The following is a 23,889-nucleotide window of genomic DNA, read 5'->3' as shown; positions in this document are numbered from 1 at the left end:
TGGCGTACCATCTGCACCACTTGCATGGTTGAAGAATTTTGTTTTCAGCTAAGACTTTCCATTTGTGTTTTAACTAACTTCAGTCAAAAGAGCATGCAGTTAGATCTGAAGTACCTAGGGATCTCTCTTTGGACCATCATTTTTTATTCATTTCTTAAATAGACCGATTCTATGACTTAGAAGTGGACATAAGCTAATTTACACAGATGATATGGTCATTTGATTCTGTGCCTACTGACATATCAGTCAGCACTGAGCTCAAGAATAACCTTCATAAGCTGCATTCAAATCTGAACCACTTGGAGCTACATGTTGACATAAGCAAAACAAAATATGTGCTGTTTGCAATACAAGCATTTCTCAACAAGGCAAAGAGAGGATGGAGCATTTCTATAGCCAGTTGGGTTTGTTTTTGGACAGTGCAGAGTTTTAAGTGTTTAGTTATATGTCTTGATCAAGTATTTAATTTCGATATTTGTATGTACAAAACTGAAAAAAATCTCTAGCACTACTGGTGGTGTGTGCTGTACAATACTCAGTCATCCTACAGCTGAACCAGGCTGTGCGCTGTGCAAATGTATTTACATGTAACACAAAAATATCTATGCCACCTCAACAAAAACATAGGCTACAAGTAGAATGAAGCAAAATTGGACATTTCCAGGCCAGCTCACTTAAAAAGGCATGAACAGCTATTTGCCCTTTCTCGTTATGGCTAAACTACTTCTAGACATGCTAATTTACGAAGTACTCAGTTTAGTAATTGTAGATCCATGCAAAGAATGTTAAAGCTAAAAAGCCATAACCTGAGATCAAGTATTGGTGCCTTTGTTTCATTCACTTTCATGTGCCACAGAAGCTATTCCTATTTTATGATCAAATCTATTGGAACTCTTTGTCAATGTTAATTAGGAAAAAAAAAAACAACACTGATCTCTTGTAAAAGAATGCTATTGTCATTAGTCCAACAGGGAACAACATGTAGTTTCCCTGATGAAGTTGTATCAGGACTATAGTTTAATGGAAAATGTGTACAAATAACAACATTATTGTGTTACAGTCTATAAAATTAGTGTATCCAGTCTTATATGTTATGCCTAATACTTTTACTTTAGTTCTGAATTAGTTACCATCATTTTATAACAAAGTCATGACTGAAAAATGCCCCAGTGTGGCTCAGTTCACTTATGTTTTAAACAAACAAGCAAATAAACGCAATAAATAAATACATAAAATCAGAGAAAAGGTTGACCATTATTGGTGGTCAGTGGAAGAAAAATAAAAGTCCACAGCATCAGCGTAGGTCCCAGAGGACCCCATTCTCATTTTATTAATTGAGACCTTTTCACCTTCTATGTCACAAGCCTGAGTGAGAGAGAGGGGTGAAACAGGGGAGGATAGACTCGAAAAGTGTCATTACAGAGCAAGGGTCTCAAACTAAATTAACACCTGGGACAAATACAGCCTTTCCTCACTGCCAGGGAGCCCCCCCTCCATTTACTCTTTGAGAAGAGCGGTACACATTTGCTTCTTCTGTTCAGGGAAAATAAGTACAGTCACATCCATTGAGGGACAACAGTATAGGAAAGTAAAACATGTTACTATCCCTCTTCTACTCGTATTGCGCATGCTTTGTATTTTTACAGTTTGTTTGCGTTTAGATACAGCAACAGCTTTACTGCTGATTCTTTTGCTATACTTTATTTATACCAATGCATTGAAATTACACCCAGGCATTGCATATACTGCACTGGCATTCTTGTTTCTGTTTAGTTCATATAAAATGAATGATATACCAAAGATTATAGTGCACTTGCCTCCCTGCATCTGTGAGGTTAACTTTTGTTTAGTTACATGTAATGCACATACATGATTTAATTCATTTTCTTGGTGCCCTGTACCTGCTTGTCTACCAAATTAGTTATTGTGTAAAATACTTTAATACAAGTTTCTAGCCATATGCATGAATCATACCTTTGTGCCTGCTTGAAGGGCCCGTCTAAAAAAAGATTCATAAGGATGTTTAAATATAGATCACTGTTGCAGGAACTTAAGCTATATAGGTTGCCCTCCATTGCAACTAGGCAGCTTCCAAAACTTCAGGGTGCCTGCCATGTGCTCCAACTATCAAGCAGAGCGCCATAAAAAACGATAGTTGAAATGCAAAAAGCTTCAGAGTTTTTTTTTTCCTCCAAAGAGAGTGCTTCTAAAGCAGACCGTGTGAAACATTCCGTTTTCAAGCAATCTTCAAGAGTTGGGGAGACAAGTCCTTGTAGGAGAAAAGCCTTCCACAAATTTTATTTTTGCAGAAAACTTGTTTTTTTTTCCTGTGATAATGATTGTGCTCAGTTAGAAAACTCTGTTTATGGACTGTTGTTGCATTTCTAAAGAAATGTATACTTATGGGGGACTATTAGTAGTTTACTTATCGCAGAATCAATTATTTTCAACCATGTAAGTTACTGACTCATTCAGGCTCCATTCCCCACTTTCGATGTCTCTTCCTCAGTTTACCAATGGAGCAACCTCTAGTCTCCATGGTACTACCTTTCCCCACATGTAAAAAGAAGAAGGTTTCTAGGAAGTCTTCAGGTGTCAGGCAAGCTCCTCTTCAACCTCAGCCACTGGTGGGTGCATGCTGTGGATGCTGGTTGTTCCTCAGACAACCCATCTTTTTCACCAGTCCTTTTGGTGTACCTTTTTAGACACCAAAGACCTGGTGTTAGCCAAGTTCTCTGCATCTATAGTGATGCCCCTGATGGGCAACATAAAGCCACTTTTATCAGTGTCAGCAGAAGGGGTCTTCACTTTCCCAGGTGCAAGTAGGCCCACTGTACCTAATGTGAGTCAGTATGTTGTCAGAGAAAGTGCATTTATTGAGAAAAACTTTCAGGCTCTGTTTTCTGTTTCTATGGACAGGGCAGACTTACAGAGGGTTTGCTGAGGAACTTATTAATGCCTTTTCTTTGTCCTGTCATTCTTTAGGCAAAAAAAAAAAGAGTTCCTTCCCTTTCTGACAGGAAATTTTAGTCAGAAGAGCAGACATTGCATGTGGATGGTTGTACTTCAGGAAATTCTTCTCAGTCACAGTTTTCTGATTCTGTGGAAAGTATTTCATAAGATGTCCCTGCTGAAGAGATGTATTTTTCAGAAACTTTGTCTAACAAGAAACATACTTTTTAGTGTAAGCTGATTGAAGTTCTCTGACACACAAAACAGAATATGATCTATTACAGTTAGACATGTCCATGTCTGTGTCTATCCCTCTTGTATTGCCTGCCTTAGAGAATGTTTTTCTTACTGCTTCTTTGTTACCTGATGGTCAGCCTCTTGCCCCAGTAAGTTATACAAGGTGTTTCGTACCTGCAGGTATCTATTTTCTAAACCTAAACTAGATCTAGTAGATGTCCATCCTTCATAGGTTCATAGATTAGTACTAAGCTAACTGCCCTTGCGAGCCATTTTAAGCCTAGCCAATTATCCCCTTGTGACCCACCACCTTTGTGTGTGTTGTGTTTGCAAGGCAAACACATTACCACCCATCCACTCATTCGTTGCACTATTCTTTACATGAGGGAGTTCTCTGCCATAGGTGACCTGAAGTTGGCCAGTGTACAAGAGTAAAGCAGTCCATGCGATAAAGTACCAATAACCATGAAGAACCACATGCTGTCCAGGTCAAGAGTGTGTTCCAACTATTTATTAGAAAAACAACAAGTTAAGCACTTTCGTCCTCTCAAGGACTTCATCAGAACCTGATGCCTTATAAAAATCACATGACTTATATACAACTTAAAACATACATCACCCAATCACGCTGCATCCTCATATCAGTTCCTTAACCCTTTAATGTCCATCATATATTACCATCAGTGAAAACAGTCACTATCTGAAACAAAATAAGCAAAACCAATATCATAGAAGCATAATAAAAACGTGATAAAAAACAAAGTCTTCATATATTATTTGTAACCAAGCCTACATAAATAGACCCACATTTCAACGTGTGCGTATTGTACAACCATTCTATTTAAAATTCTATTTAAAATGCATATATTCTGTTAAAATAAATAAAATTAGTAAAAAATATTACAGTTCAGCAACTCTCATTTTAAGTACAGGATTAATCATGACATATTCGTTTAAAACCTGGTTTTTGCATTGCATCTAATCTAAATTGCCACAGAAGTTCCTTGTATTCTATTTTCGTTTCTCAAGCTTCCCCTCTAGCTTCTAGTGGAACTACTTCTAAGATTCCAAAAACAAACTTCTTATGGCCCTCACATACACAGGTGTGTTTGTGCAATGTATTGTTCTTATTGCACTTCCTTATATCATATAGGTGTTCTTAAATTCTTTTAGGAAGTTTCCTGTCCGCTTTCCCCACATAAAATGGGGAATAAACAACAAGGGTCACAGAGGGCTAAGTACACCACACCACTTGTGTTGCGTCTCCTTTTGAAAAAGTAATTTTGTTGTTGAAACTGTTGTTCAGAACAATTTCCCCTTTGTTAAATATGTGGTTGCAGTAACTATTTCTACCACATTTGGTTGTTCCAAATTTATGGGGTTTGGGATCTCTCTCTAATACTTGTTTGATGCTCTTGTCAACCTTGTATGTAAATGTGGGTGTTTCTCCCATGTGCTGAAACAACTCTTCATCAGTTTTTAGAATGGCCCAGTACCTTAGAATTATGTTGTTTACGTCCCTGTTCCCCTCATTGAACTTGATCACCATAACATTTTAAAAACTTTTAGTATCCATGTTTTTACTGTGTCCTATACTCTCTAGTAAATCCGGCTTCCCCAGTATACATGGGTAGCTGATGTCTCTCTTGCTCACCACTTCCTCCCTAAGTGTTCTTAACAATTCCTGTGGGTAACCCCTCTCCAAGAACATGGATGTCATTTTGTCCAGTTCTTCTTTGAACAAAATTTCATTAGAATTCATCCTAGCTGCACAAATGAATTGTCCCTTTACCAAGTTCCTTTTACAGTAACTTGGGTGCCCACTGTTAAACTGCAAAACAAATTAGAATATGTGTCCTTTCTATAGATCGTAGTTGTATAAGTTTCATTCAATATTCTAAGGTGAATGCCCAGATAATTTATACTGTCTGTGTTCTTAGTCTGTGTAAACCTCAGGAAGGTTGATGTACCCTGGAGGTAGTTCAACAATGACTCAATCTCTGTGGGGTTCCCTTTCCATACAAAGAACAGGTCGTCTAACAATCAAAAAGTCTTTCACTACTATAGGGTGCATGCTACATTGCACATAGGCTGCTGTCATATGTCGGCCTTAAAAGTGACGTACGCATGCACCTACCTCAGAACTTATCTGCCGCCAGTCCATATGCCACCTTCGAATGTCGGTTTGGTCGCCTAGCTGTTAGCTGTGTTCCAGTGAATTCTCAGATAAGTGCCCTTTTGGGGAAATCATGTTTCTTTTGCTACTGTTGTGTGGTAGGGTTCATGCCATTCCAAAAAAGGCAAATGCCAGTGTGGAAGACAAATTCCACATAAAGATAGCCATCCAGTGTTTATTCTGCCTGGTGCCTACCCGCGACCACAAATCCTGTTCCATCTGCTGAGCCTTTGTGCCCAAGACCTTAAGAAGTAGACTTTACTCCTTGGCCATTTACTTGGAAAACCAGCGCTTAAAGTTACTAGCTAAAAATGCAATAGAAGGATCCTTGTGGCCTGAGGTTCAGTCGGTCGCTAAGCAGAAGGCCAAAAAGCCGAGGCCTCAAGCTTCTGCTGCATCTCTTACTATGGTCGTCTCTCCTGAGGTAAATGAGAGCCCAGAGATACATATGGTTCCTGTTTCCGGATCTCAGGCCAAACCCAATGTTGAGGCCACCTTGGATCTGACCCCAGCATGTCCTCAGAGGCTGAGGCATCCATCTCAGATGTACAGGGGGAACAGAAGCTCGTGATAACTGAAGGCCCTAAGGGGATACCAAAGCTCCTGGTGCGGGAGGAAATTCACATAGATATTATCAAATGTAGGTCTACGTCTGGGCCACCTACTTTACACAGGGCAGACCTGGATCAAATGAAGAAGCAGAAAGCTAAACACTTGTCCCCTCCAAAGGGACCTCACAGTGATTGGGAATAATTCACCCAAGGCCTTTTCAAGGCCCTTATGGCTCTTAAGCCCCCTTCAGGTGTTTCAGTCCCTACTCCATCCTACACAGCCTCTCCACATAAAAGGGTTAGGGAAGAGTTTTTTTCAGATGAAGGGGCATTCTCAAAAGAGGAATCTCCTGCCTATTCCTCACAGATCCCTTTCCTTTTAGACTATGATTCCCCAGAGGAGAACTCCAATTCATCTGACTCACCCATGGAAGAACTCTCTTTTGGTGAGACCTTAGTCAAAATGAGAGATCATTTCAAATGGAATAGTGTGCAGGTATTTGAAGTACAGAAGAGATACTATGACCTTCTGTAGGTGGAATCACCCAGCCCTTCAGCCATTCCTCCTGTATTACCTGCTTTTCCAGATGCCTTTGCCTCTGCCTCCAAAGCTTCTGATTCCCAGCCTTCTGCCCCTAAGAAGCCTGACTGATTCTACAAGCTTCCTGAGGACTGTAGTTTCTGATTAAATGTCTCAGAGTAGACCCATCAGTTATTTTAATGGCTTTAGACAAACCATCCAGATTACTACCTTTAACCTCTCTCCTTCCTTCAAGTAAGGAAAGCAGGATCCTGGAAAGGCTGGGCAAGAAAGTGTACACCTCAGCCACCTTGGCTTTTAGAGCCATTAATTACCAAACACACATGACCAAATTTGCCCTAGAGCTTCTGTCCTAACTGTCCCAGGAGATTTCTGATTTGTGTGACTCAGAGAATACAAATCTGACTGCATCCTTGCTTGGAGGCTCCTCACAAGTAGCCCACCACTCCATCAAATGCAGCGATGATGCTGCAGAGGCTTCTGCCAGGGCAGCTGCCTCTGGCTCCGTCTGAAGGAGATTCTCCTAGTTAAGACTCCAGCCATTACCAGAGGTTGTTAAATCTAAGCTTATGGATACCCCTTTGGGCATCGCTGTCTGGGATGGTCTGCATCTCTCCCCTCTAGGCTTTTGAATATTAGCTAAAACATTGGGGCAGATTCAATAAAGCCTACACTAAGTGTACACTAAGATATGTATTCAGTAAAATTCATATCACATTTTTTGTGCTCTCAAGTCACTCAGAAAGATTACACTATGTGTACATGTAGTCTACACTTTGTGGTAACCTTTATGAATCCCTGTCAGTATTTAAAGCTGCAAGAATATCAGTAGTAAAACTAAAATTAGAAGGAAGAAGGTGTGTGTTATGTCTGTGTTGTCTGTTCACTCTGAGCAGTGTACACTTAGTGAACACTTTGTCTAGGCTTTTTTTAATCTAACCCATTGTCTTTCCCCATAGTGGCTTTTTTCAGGCAATGCCAAAGTGAAAGTACTTCTGACATTGCAAATCAAAACCAAGAAAATCTAAAGCTGACGGCTTCATTTATCTGTGACCTACATGTGTTTTTGACCTCTGCAAGCTGCTTTTGGGATGAGTGGGCTCTTTTCTACACTGACTAATGCTGCATTAATTACATATGGGTACAAGGGGCTTGATTGAATACTGCTGGCTTGTCACGACTGGAAACCTGGTGTAATGATGTCCTGTTAAAAGGACGCCAACCAAAGTGCATCGCTGAATGACGGATAGCCTCTTAAGGTGAAATAACAATCCCCCTTCAAGTCTTCCACTTAAAATCAGGTTTAGCAGCCATTTTTCTTTCCATTTGTAACTATAAGGGCTCTGTACAGCTTCTACATGGTTTTGGGGACCGTTTTGACCTATATACTGTACTGTTTGACTGCTTGCTTTGTACTGTGTCATTTGCCCTTTGCTTAGGTTAATTACCAGCTTAGCAGCTGTAAAATGCTTTTTGGGATGAATAGGTCTCTCTTTATGTTGTCGCCAGCTGCATTACTTTAGTCTGAGTATACAGGGCTTGACTGTTGCACTTTGCTGGCCTAGTCTGCTCTCCAGATGTCCTATTAAAAAGACGCCAATGAACATATATCGTTGAAGGCCTTTATTTCTCTTTCAAGGTGGATCAATGGTCCTACTAGAGCCTTTATTTTAATTACTGGCTTAGCAGCTCTTTTTCTTTTCCGTTTGTCTCTATAAGGGCACCACATGGCTTTTATATTGTTCTGAAAACTGTTTTGAAAATTGTTCAGCACAAGTTATTGCACAGCATGAACATATTGTAGTTTACTGTGTTAGCCTGTTGAGCACTATATATTGCACTGTTTAGATATTTTATAGTATTACTTTATCATTTACCCCTTGCTTTCTGCTGCTTATATTTGGCTGTACTGCTGTATAACCCTTTCCTCTCAAGTGGACTAGGGTCACTGATAGCATGCTGAACTGCCGAATGAATGTTTTATTCTATTTAATGGCACCTATATTGCCTAACTTGTATTGTTCATAGCGTAATGTCTGCTGCTTTCCATTGTTAATCCCCTAAACCTAATCTTCCTCTACATACTTGCTCTAGCCTCATCTAAACATAGCCTCTCTCTACTACTGTGCTTTGTTACACCCTCATTTGTTCTCTAAACATCCCCTTCAGTGTTGTCTCCCTCTCCTCTACAGTAATCCATCCCGGGTGCTCCCTCCCTGCTTTAAACGCAAAAGGAATACCTCCGGCCATCACCTGAAGACACCCTGAATTGGCCAGCTTGCCTGGTACTTAGAAAAATACTACTGAGAAGACCGCCCCCAACAAGATTGCATAAATGTATGTTGCTTAACACTAATTAAATGTAGACTTGATGTACTATCTATAGAGTTAATCTGCCCTCCCGTGTGTATGTTCTAGCAGCCTACCACAGATCATTTGCCCTCTCCCACTCCTGTTATCACTACCATAGAATATATTTAAACCTAAGACTGGTCCAACTATCCCTGCTGTTTGGTATCTCCTTCTACCATTAGGTGACAGCATCTACCAATATAAATCCTAGATATTCTTTATAATCCCAACAAGTTTTATTTTTTCACAAATGGTTAAGAGTTAATATCCTTAGACTGTAAATATCTTCTCCCCCTGCTAAACCACCCTCTGTAAAGGCAGCCTTCTTTTTCTGGCTGGAAATATTTAGCTCATGCCTTCCAACTACAGCCTTTAAACTGCTCTTTGCTGATATTTTTTCTACCATACTCACCTCTAGTGTTCTTTCCCGCTCTGTTTGCCCTACGGGATCACTCCGCTCCCCTACCCTGCCCCCATTTTCCACCCGCTCCAGTACTCCTAGCTTTATTCCTATCTTACCCCACCCTCTCAGCCTAATTACCCAATACCAGCTCCCCCATTACTCCTCCCACCTATAGTAAACTCTGTAATCTGTACTCCACCCAATAATTATAGTCCCATCTTCTTTCCTTAAATCTCTGGAATACCTCCATCACTTTTTAAACCCTTTCTTCTTCATAGCCTTCTCTATTTTCCTAACCACTCATACCACTCTCTCTTTGCTCCAACATGCTCTCCTCAAGTTATCACACCATCCAATCCCCCAGCCTTCTCTTTCTGTTCCTACTTCCCTTGTACTATGCTACCTCATATTCCACCTATGCTTGTCCAATACCACCTACAAAGACAACTACCATACAAACCCACCTCCCCCCTCACTCTTACTCTATTTCCACTCTATCTCCTCTTCTCTCATTCAGCCCAACCCTCTGCACCTATTCCACCCTAAAGTCTTCTCCTCTAAAGTCAAGATACTGTCACCTGCTCCATTCTACAATCTACCATAATTCATGCCTGGCAGACCAATATTGTTAAAAGATATCTCCTTCAACAACCTAGTCCAATCTGGTGATATCCATCCTAACCCTGGTCCTTCAGCCTTTATTAGTGACACTCATCCCTTACCCTCTTCCTCCTATCTCAACACCTTAAAGGTTTTTACAATTAATGCACAAAGTCTAAACAACAAAGTACACCAATTTCCAGCTTGGTTAAGCCATATCCAACCAGATATCTTGGCCATCTCTGAAACCTGGCTCAAGCCCATTATCTTCGACTCTGAGATTCTGCCCCTAGGATTTCATTGCCTCAGAAATGACCGACTAAATAAAAAAGGTGGAGGCACTGCCCTAGTCTACTCCAACCTTCTTACCTTAATTCCCCTCCAAATTCCAATTCCTCAATTCCAGAACACTGAACTAACTGCTGGAATTCTAAAACTAAATAAACATAAAGATATCTGCATCATTGCCCTATATATCTCACCTGGTAACAATATCTCTGCACTCGAAAATATTCTCCTATGGGCCTCTACTGAAATTAACTATGAAACATATCCTTGGTGATGTGAATATTAACTGGAATAAAATCAATTGCCCCTCTCCCTCCCTATCCATTAACCTCTATAATGTCACTCAAATAATCCTCTCCATCAATCGACCTAACAAAATAAACCCTCCAGGATCCACTATAGATTAGATCCTAGTCTCATATCCAAATAAAATAACCAATCCTGGCACAATTCCTGATACCTTTAGTGACCACCTGCCAGCCTTCATGCATCACTCAACTAGTTCCTTCCCACACCAGCATCAGTACATTCAAACTCGTAACCTCAGTAGCTTCAACCCAAACTACTTTCTCAAATACCTTCAAACAAATGAACTGGCAAATTCTAAACATCCTTCCTCTTGACAAGGCTATAGAATACTTCAACTCTATCTTTCTTGATACTTTAAACTCACTAGCCCCACTAAGAAACAAAAGGATAAAAACTAAAACTGCTCCTTGGCTATCCAAAGAGACAAAACAGATTATGCCCCACAGAGACAAACTATAGAAGCTTTACCAAAACAATAAACTGGACAATACCTTGCTCCAATATAAACAGCTCTGCAACTGTGCAAAAGGACTAATCACCAAAGACAAAAAATCCTACTGTATCAAACTTCAGTCCAATAACAATAAACCCCCCCAAAATTCTGGAACTCAGTAAACTCACTCCTCAATCCAGGCTCCAAGAATAATCCCTGTCCTGACCCAAGTAAATCTGATCTCAAACTAGGCTCTGAATTTAACTCATTTTTCATAGACACTATTACTACCCTCACCAAGACATTTCCCAATAATAACCCAACTGCTCTACACTCTCCCCTTCTAACTCACCTCATCTGTTTGAACTCAAACCCATCTCCACTAACTTTATAAAAAAATTTTTGTCCAAACTTAAACCTTGCTCTAACGCTCCCGACAATATTCCATCTTCCTTCCTAAAATGTGCTGCTGATGGCATTGCACTCCCAATCAGCATCATTATCAACCAATCCATAAAAGAATCATACGTCCCCAAACTCTGGCACTCAGCATATATTCTTCCTCTTCATAAAGGAGGCAAAAATTCCAACATCTCAAAATTTTGCCCCATTGCTTTGCTCTCACCAATCTCCAAAATCCTAGAAAAATGCATCCACCTCCAACTTATGCCTTTCCTGACCCAAAATAATCTTCTCACTCCTACCCAGCATGGCTTCCGTCCAGGCCATAGCACAATAACCGCTCTACTCTCTTTCCTAGAAACTGTCAATCAAGCCCGAGATTCGGACCACTTAGTTTCTACTGTTTTACTCGATCTGTCTAAAGCCTTTGATACTGTTTCCCACAAGCACCTTCTCTGTCATCTCTCAAACCTTAATCTCTCACATAATGCTTTATCCTGGTTCTCCAGCTATCTATCAGACAGATCACAGGCAGTCAAATGGAAGAACTCCATCTCTTCCTTCCTACCTACCCCAACTGGAGTACCACAGGGATAAATCCATGGGCCAATGCTTTTTAACATCTTCATCAATAACTTTCACACTGCTATTCCTGATGCTAAAATCATTCAATATGCAGACGATTCAACCTTAGTCTGCTCTGCCTCAAACCTCTCTGAATTGCTGACTAAAACCCAAACTGCCTTCTCAACAACTGAAAACTGGATGTGCCAAAACCACCTCTCTCTCAATGCAAATAAATCAAAGATTCTACTGTTCCCTCCCACAAAGACCCTCTCCTATGATAAAAACAACTTCAAAGTCTGTAGTCAAACCAACTCACCTATAGAAGTAGTCCCCTCTGCCAAACTACTTGGCATTACTGTAGATGAACACCTCAAGTTTGATATTCATATTCAACAAAATATTAAGAATACCCACCAAAATCTAGGTATGCTGTATAGGAATAATCACTTTCTCTCCAACTCTATCAGGCAAACTCTGGCCTCAACTTATCTTCTTCCTTCCTTATTATACAATCTGTAAATTTGCCTCTAAATCTAAAAATACCACCCTTCACTGCCTAACCCTACAATCCCTGAATTGGCTTCAACTCCCAAACTACCTAGACTATCTCCAAGTCACTACTGCACATTGACTCATATTTCACCCAACAAAATGTCCTGCTCTAACTAACATCCTTCCCCCTATACACCAAACAGAGCTCTCAGATCTGAAAATCAGAACTTAATTACTATCCATAAACCTAAACGTCCAGCTGGCCAACTTTTCCTATCTTTCTCACTAGGCAAAAAATAGAATTCCCTTCCCTCAACACTAAGAATCATACCAAACTTAGAAAACTTCAAAACCCAACTATTCAAACACCTGTCCACTAAATGGAAATGTACCTGCCTTCACCCAACTTAATCCAAGGGGGTTCTCGCTCTGGTTCCCAAGCTCTACAACTCTCATAGGTATCTTCCCATGAGCCTATCTAAGCTCTCAACAATTTCTATAGCTTCTCTCTAAGCTCTCACCTCCTACAGCTATCCTCACACAGCCCAACCTTGTAAGTATTGTAAATAGCATTCTACTGTTGATGTGTGCATGTAAAGCATATTTACATTTTCTTAAAAGGTTTGTATGTAAACTGTTTCCACACCTAATCCATATCTGTTTTTCTCAAATGAAACTGTGTGATCCCTGTCTTCAAGCTTAATGAATTTGTTAACTATGCATGATACTGAATGCATTTATGAGTAACTATTCTACATAAGATCTTTAATATTAACTATAATTTGTATCTAAATTGTATAATGCATCTTGGAGCTTTTCTCCCCAGGCCTCCACTGAAAATGGGTCAATCCGGCCCAGTGGACTTCCCCGGTATCAAATTGCAAATAAATAAATAAATAAATAAAGGTATTACTGCTCAATGGTAGGAGTCTAAACAAAAAAGTCTACTCCCTAGAAGCTCTCTTCACCCTAGAGAATGTGGACATCTGTGCAGTCACTGAGACATGGTTTAAAGCTGCCAAGAGCACACCAACAATGCAAGGTTATAATGCCTTCCACATATTTAGACTGGCTACTTCACAGGCAGGGACTAATAGTGGAGTTGTCTCTGTATAGATCAAAAATAAGTACACTTCTAGGCTGGTCAATCAGGACAATGTACTTGAGCTGCTCCATGTTTAAGTCACCATAGTCAAACTCTAAAACCACTTCCTTGCTAACTATAGGTCCCCCTCTATGACCCAGAAAACCCATACCATGTCTTTAAACTTATTAGAAACACTAACCATCCACAACAATACCATATTCATGGGTGACTTTAATTACCCACTATTAACTGGGAATCTTATACGACACCAAACATACAGGCACAGAGATTCCTGGATTTTGTAAACACAAACTCCCTGGTCCAGATAGTCAGTACATCAACCAGGGGTGCAACCATACTGGATCTGGTCCTCACTAATATGGGAGAGTGATGTACACCCCCTACTGTAATTTTTTCCCTTGTAAGGTCAGCCCACAAAATAATCTCCTTTGAAGTAAAAATAAAACCTGAACCCCCAGCTAGATATGGAATGTTCAGGAACTACTCTAAGGCTAACCTCCTGCTATTTAGTGATAACCTGGCAAAATTTCAAGCCCCCATAAACCTTGAGAACACTGCGGCTATGCAGAAATATTCACAGAAACCTTGTACAAGCATGTTAATAGTTGCATAGAGGCAGCTGTATTCACCAGGAAGAAGTACAGAACTAACTCAAAATCAAGCCACTCTGGTGGAATCACAGAATCAATAAGCTATATAACAGAAAGAAGAAAATCATGGCAAAACTTAGGAGGTGCAGCACATAGTAGTATAAAAGCACTCTCATAAAACTAAACAAAAAACTCAGAGGACAAATAAAGTCTATCAAAGCCAAATTTGAGGTAAGTTTGGCCTCCTAGGCCGAGGACAACTACAAAGCATACTTTAGCTATGTCTGCAGATTCAAAGGCAATACACAATTGTGTGCAGAGCTCATTGTAAATGGAGCCACATATAATGAGCCAAAAGATATAGCAAACCTCCTGGATGATAAATTCACCTCCAACTTTACCCCTCTGTCCCCCTCAACCTTCCCTCAGGAAATACTATCAAATATAACTCCCCCTACCATCACTAGGGAACAGGTCCTTAATGTTCTCTCTAATACCAAGAACACTGCATCAATGGGCCCAGGCAATATTTCAGGATGCCTTCTAAATACCATGAAACATGACCTATCAGGGCCTCTGGAATTACTATTTAACTGTAGCCTCCAAACAGGCTTTGCGCCTCATGAATGAAGAACAGCAACAGTTATCCCTCTGCACAAAGGTGGGCCATCTACAGACCCTGGAAACTACAAACCCATAAGTCTCACTAGTCATATGTGAAGCCATGGAAAGAATTATCATGGAAGTGATCAACAGAGGTATAGTAATCCTCCAGACACTGGACGCAACCCAGTTTGGTTTTGTCAAGAGCAGATCATGCCTACTCAACCTGGTGGACTTTTTTGAGAAGGTAACCAAAGCAATGGATGAGGGGAAAATGGTTCACACTGCCTACCTTGACCTGGCCAAGGCATTAAACACAATACCCCACTTGGGCATTATTGACAAACTCAAGAGGGTAGGTATAAACTCATATGTCACCCAGTGGATAGTCAACTAGCTCACAGACAGAACCCAGGAAGTTAGAACTGGGGAGTCCACCTCTACAAAGAAGCCAGACAAAAGTGGAGTCCTTCATGGATCAATTCTTGGACAGCTTCTTTTGGCATTTACTTCTCTGAAGTCAAGGCCAATGTCTGTGGTCTTTGGCTGAATAAATCTGCAGATGATTGCAAATTAGGAGCTGTCATTGAATCCCACACTGGCACAAATGTTCTGCAGGAGGGGCTGACACAGACAAACAACTGGTGTCAGAGCCATGGAATAAAACTAAATGCCAAGAAATGTATAATAGTATCCTTTGAGAAATTATCCACCCCTGGGAACTATCACATTGACAACACACCCGTTAGAGTTGACCCAGTAGTCAGGGACTTAGGGACACACATAAATAGTAATCTAGCCTTTGACCATCACGTGTCTATAGTAGTGAGGAACTCATTCTATGTTGTGCAACTTATAAACAAATGTATGGCATCTAAGTCCAAGGAAGTCATTGTTCCATTGTATTTGGAATTCATCAGGCCTATCATTGAGTACGCCTCCTTTGGTATGTACCTAACCAGGCATATCCAACAATTGGAATGTCCACAGAGGTTCCTCACTAAAAGAATACAGGGTGCAAGTAAAATGTCCTATGCAGACCACCTCAAGGCCCAATCCCTGTATTCTATCTCCTACAGGCTTTTGAGGGGAGATCTATGCTTGGCATACAGGACATTGTCAGACCCCACTCTGATGGACATCCTTCATATCCACAAAACAAACAAATATAAGAATTACCCTTTCTAAAGACTCAGATCTTGCCTGTGATATAAATAGGACATGCTGGAGAGGCAGGTGTGTATCCCAGAGACTTCCCTGTCTATGGAATAGGCTCCCCATCTATGTGAAGCAGAGTTCTTCCTAACCCAATTCAAGTGCAACTTGGACAATTGAATGGGGAACAGGAAATTCATCCCTGATGTGGCACCGATATCTCTAATGGACACAGGCAACCTGTAAATGGTTCATCTCCCAGGCCCCTGCTTGTAAATGTTTAATCTCCCAAACCCCTGCTTACACTTAGCAAGGGTACCAGAACTTGTAAGAGATTTGGGATGCATAGCAAGGCTTAAAAAGGCCTTTGTAGTGACTAGCCTATTAAACACCTATGAATGCATGCATTGTTTGGCCCCACAGCTGCTAATTTACTTAAACTTCTGCAGGAAAAGGGAAAGGATTTGCAAAAATTGGAACAAATTCTTGTCTCTCCAGTGCCTAAATTTCAGTGAAATCTCCCAGCAAAAATTGTTTTCGTAAGAAGGCACTCCCTCCCTCCTTTACCTAAAACAAAAAAGGATGGTATGAGGCCTCAGCAGTCCAGGGCTGCTCCTGTAACTCCGGCCCAGAAGCAGCCCTTTCCAGACAAGCCTGGTTCCCTCTAGCTGCCCAAACTGCCTTACCCACATTCTGCTTTCCCATTGCCTCTCTCTGCTCTGTCAGTCTGGGAAAGCATAACTCAAGACTCCTGGGTTCTCTCTATCATTCAAAAAGGATACATGTGAAGTTGTTCTATCTCAAAGTTCATTCTTTACTGATGGGTTCGGAGCCGATCCCTTGGCTCCGAGTCAGCCAGTTGCAAAGCTCGAGGTCTTCAAATAGCTCGAGGCCAAGTCCCTATCCTATGATGCACCTAGAGTTTCCTCAGATCTAGTTTACCGTTGCAACAGATCGGAGGTTCTGCTTTAGCTCGCGCCAGTAAAACTGTTTTTTTCATTCTTTACTTAAAATGTTGCTAGTTAGATAGTTTTAAGGTAGTTTAGAATAGTTTAGAATAGTTTTATAAAGCTCTTATAGATTTTTGGTGTGCTTACCTACTTTATATTCCTTCCCACTAGTGTGCTTTAAAAATTTCTAGTTGGCCTCTTGTTTTAGGCCTAGTTTAAAACTCGTTTTCTAATATTACAGTGTGTTTATTCAGTGACCTTTTGTCACAATTTATACTTATTACTTAGATAGTGATAGTTATTTGCTGTGTGGTGTTTAGCCTTAATATTTTTTTAGATAAGGCTTAGTTGTTAAATACTGTTGAAGTTTGCAGTTGACAGTATCTTTGTCATATATTATTTCTTACAATATTATATAAGGTTTGTTGTGTCTCTTAGCAGCTATCCTATTTTTATTGCATAGTCTGCTTAAAATTTTCTTATTGTGTTCTTTAAACAGGCTTTTTCTGTCACTTTAACATGTAAAGGCTTGTGTGAATAATTACCTGTGTGTGTGTGTGTGTGTGTGACTTAGCCTGATTTTATTTAAGGCTTGTGTGAACAATTACTGTTAAGAATTTTCTGGGGTAACAGTAATTTTTTTCTTGAGATTACTATGGCTGTCCAAGAGAAGTATCCTAAGTCAGGTTTTAAGTAGTGCTCAAAATGTGGCCAAAAGATGTCTGTAACAGACAGCCATATAAATTGTGTCTACTGTCTAGGAGCCCTGCATTTGCAGGATAGCTGTTTTATATCCCATTCCTTTTCCTCCAGGGTCCTACAGGAAAGGAAAAAAAACGAATTGACAGAAGTTTGTTGAAACCATCCTTTCAAGAAGCTTTGAGCGACCAAGATGGATCCAGAAAATCCTGAAAGTGTTCTAAGACTTCAGACTCTGAGAAATCAAAAAAATGTTCGACTTCGGCTCCACTGCCATCAGAGCCGACAGTCTTTTCTTTTCGTAGCTGGCCCCCAGTCTTGGAACCGGTATCTGAAGTTCCTAAGAGTTCATCACTACAGTCAGTACCACCTTCGGTGCTCTCATCTCGGTCTTCTATCAGCCTTTCTGAACTGGATGTGGATCGTGTGGTGCAGAAGCTGTTATCGGCACTGGCCTTGGCAAAAATTTTATCGGTTTCGACCCAAATGGCTTTGGAGCCGAAGACCCTTGCACCAGCTTAAAATATTCCTACTCCAAGCGATGCTGGTTCTTCGGAGCTGGAGGATTCGGACCTGTTGATCATGGAACCCTCAGAGCTGACACCTGCTCCAGTGTCTTCGGCTCTTTTCACCCTGACATCCTTAGTGCCGATCGAGGACTCTAGGAGTCAAAATCTCTGGTCGGGTCCAGGGAGGATAGTCGGACCAACTTGTCGGTTCTGACTCTGCATCTTGGGGCTTTGGCTTGGATGAGCTCGGCTCCTACCTCTGGTTCATAGCCCACTGTCCCAGTGCTGGGGGTATCGACGGTTTCCTCGGATCCGTCGGTTCCCTCACATCAGAGCACAGGTGCTTTCGATGCCATGAGGAGAATCATGTCTCCTAAGACATCCTCGACCTCAGGTCTGGCTTCCTCCTCCACTAAAGCACCCATGATTGCTTCTGCCTCACACATCCTGACCAAGCGTGGAGACACAGAGCCTCAGAAAGCCCCATTGGGTGGCCCTTGCTCTTCTGAGACCTCACCAGAAGCTCCCACTAATGAAGTTCCCAGGAAGAGATTGTGTAAGAGGAAACATCTAGACTCCCCCCAGGAGTTTCTAACATCGGATACTGACTTAGATGAGTCAGAAGGGTCCCCACGGCCTACTTCTGAAGATATCTCATTCACTGAGATACTTGAAATCATTAGGCAGAGGGGTGACTGGCAGTCCAAAAGCCCTACTGAGGATGGGTCAGTTCTCCTGAAGGCTTTTGGGTCACATCCCTCCACCTCTTGGGTGTCTCCTCCCTTCGATGAGCTGATGCAGCTAGTCTCACGAAGGGCATGGGAGTCTCTGGTTACTATGGAGCATGTCCCTAGGAGGCCTTTTAAGTTTATTTCTGCCCCCCTTAACAAATCTTTCTTAACAAAAGGTGTTTCAGTTGATGCCATGGTAGTGGCGGCAACCACTAAAAAGGAAATGTCTGAAACTTTCTCATCTATTCATCCTCCTAACAGAGACTCCAGGATCATGGATAGATATGGGAAGCGCATGTTTAGTTCAGTGACTTTTGCTCTTCGTTCGCTCAACTATTTAACCCATTTTACCAGGTTACAAAATTGATCTCCTTAAAGAGCTAGGAGAGACTCTTCAGGGTGCAGTAGCTGCAGGAGCTACTGACAAAGTTGCCTCCCAGCTGGCTACCCTCAATTCTATAGTAAACTCATCCATGCGCCTCATGTCATATGCAGCTGATGGAACACATAGGGCAGCGGGTACTGGAGTTGCTGTTAGGATACACTCCTGGATACGCTTGTGTTCCTTCACGGAGCCCTTCAAGTCATCCTTCGTGAATACTCCCTTTGATGGGTCGTCCCTTTTCGGGCCTAAAGTGAAGGAAACCTTAACCAGGTGTGAGCAGGATGGAAAGACTCTGTCTGCTGTTGGGGTCTGTTTTTCCACCCCTACCAGACTGTACCCTAAGGGTCAAAGGAGAGGAAAAATGTGGTTTCGAAAAGCCCACGGAACCTTTCAGGATACATGTGGTGAACCCCCCCTCCAGAGGCAGAGGAGGGGGCAATAATGGAAGATTCCGCCCTCGCATCAGAGGGGGTCCGCAACACTAGGGCGACAGAGATCACTTCTCTGGGAAGCCCTACCAGCACTCCTGAAAGGAGGCCCGACTGTCCTGCTCTGGAAGCAGTCCGGGGTCGCTTATCTTTGTACAGGATGCCTGGCTCAAAATAACAAAAGACAGCTGGGTGCAAAGTATCATTTGCCGAGGATATTTCATCACATTCGCCACACCCCCTCCACCCATAAGAAAAATCTTGGACATTCCACCCAGTTACAGGGAACAAGCAACAATAGAGGTCTGATCATTGCTAAGAAAAAGAGTCATCCAACCAATCCCAGCAGACCAGACAGGATCCGGAACTTACTCAAGATTCTTTTTTGTTCCAGAAAAGACGAGGGACTGGAGACCCATATTGGACCTCAGCGGACTGAACAAATATGTAATGGAAGAGAAGTTCCGGATGGTCACACTTCAGTCTATACTTCCCTTCTTAGGGAAAGACAATTGAATGTGCTTGATAGATCTCAAGGATGCGTACTGCCACATAAACATGGCCAGGCCATCCAGGGATCATCTGCACTTCCGGCTGGGAGCCAATCATTACCAGTTTCAAGCCCTGCCCTTTGGTCTCACTACAGCCCCCAGGGTGTTCACCAAATGCATGGCAGTGGTCACGGCTCACCTGAGGCATCTAGGATTCCAGGTGTTTCTGTACCTAGACGATTGGCTCCTTACCGTCACCACCAGGCATCAACTCATTCAGGCCAGGGAATCCACTCTGTCATTCTGCAACCAACTGGGCATTACAGTCAACTCAGAAAAATCTGCCTTGTTGCCATCACAGCATATCGTTTTTATCGGGGCAGAACTGGACACCACCACCACCACACTAAGGCTTCCAATAGAAAGAGTCTTTCTTCTTTGTCATCATGTCAGCGTTCTGATATCCAAAAACAGAGCACCATCATCAGAAGTTCTGAAACTGTTAGGCATGATGGCAGCAGCAATTCTAGCTATACCACTAGCTCGTATGCACATGCAGATACTACAATGGCTGTTGTTCACTCAATGGTCTTACCAAGAGCTCCCCATGTCTCACACGATAATGATCACAAATTCCTGCAAAAAGGATCTTCAGTGGTGGTTGACCTCACTCCATGTCACGATAGGACGCTAATTTGTACTACCCCCTCTAGTGGCCACAGTGACCATGGACACATCCCTGATAGTGTGTGTGTGTGTGTGTGTGGGGGGGCATTTTCAGGGAAAGACAGCCCAAGTCACATGGACCAATCAAGAGACACATCTGCATATCAATGTCCTGGAGATGAGAGCAGTACTTTTGACGTTGCAGTACTTTCAGGACTCTCTTCCTCTGAGTACAATTGCAATTCATACAGACAACATGTCAGTGGTCTGGTATTTAAACAAACAAGGTGGAACCAGGTCTTACCCCCTTTGTCCCAAGGCTGTCAGAGTATGGCAGTGGGCTGTTTCCACCCAGTGCTTTCTGTTGGCAATGCACATCCCGGGGAAATCCAATGTGTTAGGAGACAAGCTGAGCAGGGCAGTCTTGTTGCCCCACGAGTGGTCCCGCAAGAAAGAAATAGCGGACAGGATATTCCACAGGCGGGGCCAGCCTTGCTGCGACCTATTTGCCAGTGACATGAACACAAAATGCAGAAGCTATTTTGCCCTGATTTCCCCTCCTGGAGAAGCCCCAAGGGACACACTCATACACGATTGGCCTCCGGGTCTCCTCTATGCATTTCCACCAATCCCAAGGTTCTACATAAAGCAAAAATCCTGGGAAGGACCATCATTGTAATAGCCCCTCATTTTCCTCATTAGATTTGGTTTCCCTTCCTTCGACTTCATCTTTTGGAGTACCCTTAGATTCTGGACCCAGTTCCGGACCTTCTGATGCACTTGTCAGGGGAACTTCATCCCTCTCTGCAGTCCCTGAAGCTGACAGCTTGGCTGCTCCAATTCCCATCATAGCCAGGATCCATAACCTCTCCAGTGAGACAAAACAAATCCTCTTGTCCTCTCATAAATCTTCTACTAGGAAGCTATATCTTAGCAAATGGAAAAAAAATTTCTATATGGGCCCCTAAGAACAATATCGATTCTTACCAAGCCCCTATGGCCTCCATTTTTGAGTTTGTGACTGATTTTTAACAAAGGACCTACAGCAGCAACAGTTCATGTTCAGCTGGCTGCTATTTCTAATTTTCATCTTAGATTTGAAGGATTAAATATTATGTCTCACAAGTTATCCATAGCCTTTCTCAAAGGGACCTTTCATATTAGACCACCTGTGAAATCTCCTTATTTTCCACACAATCTAAATTGTATGCTTTCCTGCATAATTCTTTCGCCATTTGAACCAGCTTCCTCTTGTGACCTCAAATTTTTGTCATGGAAAACCATCTTTTTAGTAGCTATTACTTCTGCCCGCAGAGTGTCAGAGCTTCAGGCTTTATCCATCAATCCTCCTTATTTGATATTCCATCCTGACAGAGTCTCGCTTAGAACAAATCCCTCATTCTTGCCCATAGTTTGTACTAAAACCAATCTCAACCAAATTATTGTTTTGCCAGTCTTCTTCCCCAACCATTCAAACAATTTAGAGTACACGCTGCACAAACTTGATGTTCACAGACAGCTCAGATTTTATTTGGATAGAACAAAATATTTCAGAAAATCAGACCAGCTTTTTGCTTCATTTTCAGGCTCCAGGAAGGGTAGATCAGTGGCTAAAACAACTCTGTCTAAATGGTCATCTGATTGTATCACCTTTGCGTATTCAGCTGCCAATATGCCTTTATAGCATAAAATTAAAGCTCACTCAACCAGAGCAGTTTCTACATCATCATCTGCTTTTTTTGCCAGACTTCGTATTGATAACATTTGCGCAACAGCCACTTGGTCAAAACCTCATACCTTTATCACGCATTACAAAGTTGATAAGGCCTCCAGGGACAGGGCCTCCTTTGGATCCACGGTTCTGATAAAAATACTCTCTTGAGCCACCCGAGATTGATGGTGCTTGGGACGCTACCCATCAGTAAAGAATGAACAACGAGACAGAACAACTTCACATAAAAAAGTTATGTACTTACCATAGCGTTCCATGTGAGTTGTTCATCTCACCCTCATTCTTACGTCCCTCCCTTCAACCCCCTCCTGGGCTGTTAGATGACCGAGATGCTGGATCCATCCTGGTTACTCAATCCTTCTATAACCTATGTTCTTCATGTTTCACTGTTGCAGTCATTACATTTGGATAATCTGCTGGCAGGTTGCCCTCAGTCAGCCTGAATTCCAAAGTCTTGGGTCCTGCATTGGTTGCTGTCTTCTCTTCCATGATGTCAGGTCGTCAGGGGTATAAAACATGGAGCCGACGCCATTTTTTTTAGTCTTTCTTGCCACGCGGTGCCTGAAGCAGAAGCATTTCGCAAGTGCCGGTCGGCCGACTACTGAAATATTCGAGTTTGAGTTTCAGAAACAAAGTCTTCACTAAAGCTAAATACCCCATTGGGGAAACTTTTATCTTGCTTTTTACCGATGTCAGAAAAAGTTAATAATTGTATTACTTGTGGGAAGCAAATACCTCATAAGGATTTCCATTTATATTGTATTCCTTGCCTAGGCCCTGATCACAATGTGGCTGGCTATCGGTTTTGTGCTAGATTTAACCAACACACTATTAAGCATCGGTATATTTTTGCATCAAAGTATTTCGCAAAGAAAATGACAGAGAAAGGCAGTCGAGATCCAAAACCGATGACAAAGCTTCTCCTAAGCCAGTCGCCGGTTCGCTGGTACTCAGTGAGGCACTTTCGCAGCCCCTTATACCTACTACCTTCGAGTCGCAGGCCCCTACCGACACCCATGTGCAGTCCGGCATGCTGTAAGATACTCATGGTATTGGACCGACGGATGTATCTCCCTCGGATGGGTCTGGAGCAGCTGAGCAGGCACCGGCTTCTGAGGGTTTATTCAGACCTCAACATTTGTATATCAAACCGACGACAGCTGCAAAACCAAAGACAAAAGCAACTTCTAAACCTAAAAACTGATGCATGAGCCACGTGTACAGGCCTGTATGCCTAAAAAACAGATGATCAAAATGGCTGAAGACCTTATAACTTTGATCAGGGATACCCATCCCCCTCCAGATAAGAGGCCTAGGCAAGACACTGATTATGAATCTTCAGATCAGGTTTCTATTTCTTCTGATTCCTCTTCTGATCAGGAATTATCGATACCTCCCTATGAGGATTCTGATGTTGAGGAGCCTATTCCATCTGCATCTCTACTGAGGATTATTCATTTGGAGAAACCTTGCATACTTTGGGGGAGCATTTTCACTGGGAGAGTCAAGACTTCTCAGAATCAAAAAGAGGCTCAGGGA

Source organism: Protopterus annectens, chromosome 2.part1, assembly GCF_019279795.1.
Source record: "Protopterus annectens isolate FY-2018-M chromosome 2.part1, PAN1.0, whole genome shotgun sequence".
Taxonomy (NCBI): Eukaryota; Metazoa; Chordata; order Ceratodontiformes; family Protopteridae; genus Protopterus; species Protopterus annectens.
Note: the sequence above shows the minus strand (reverse complement) of the source record.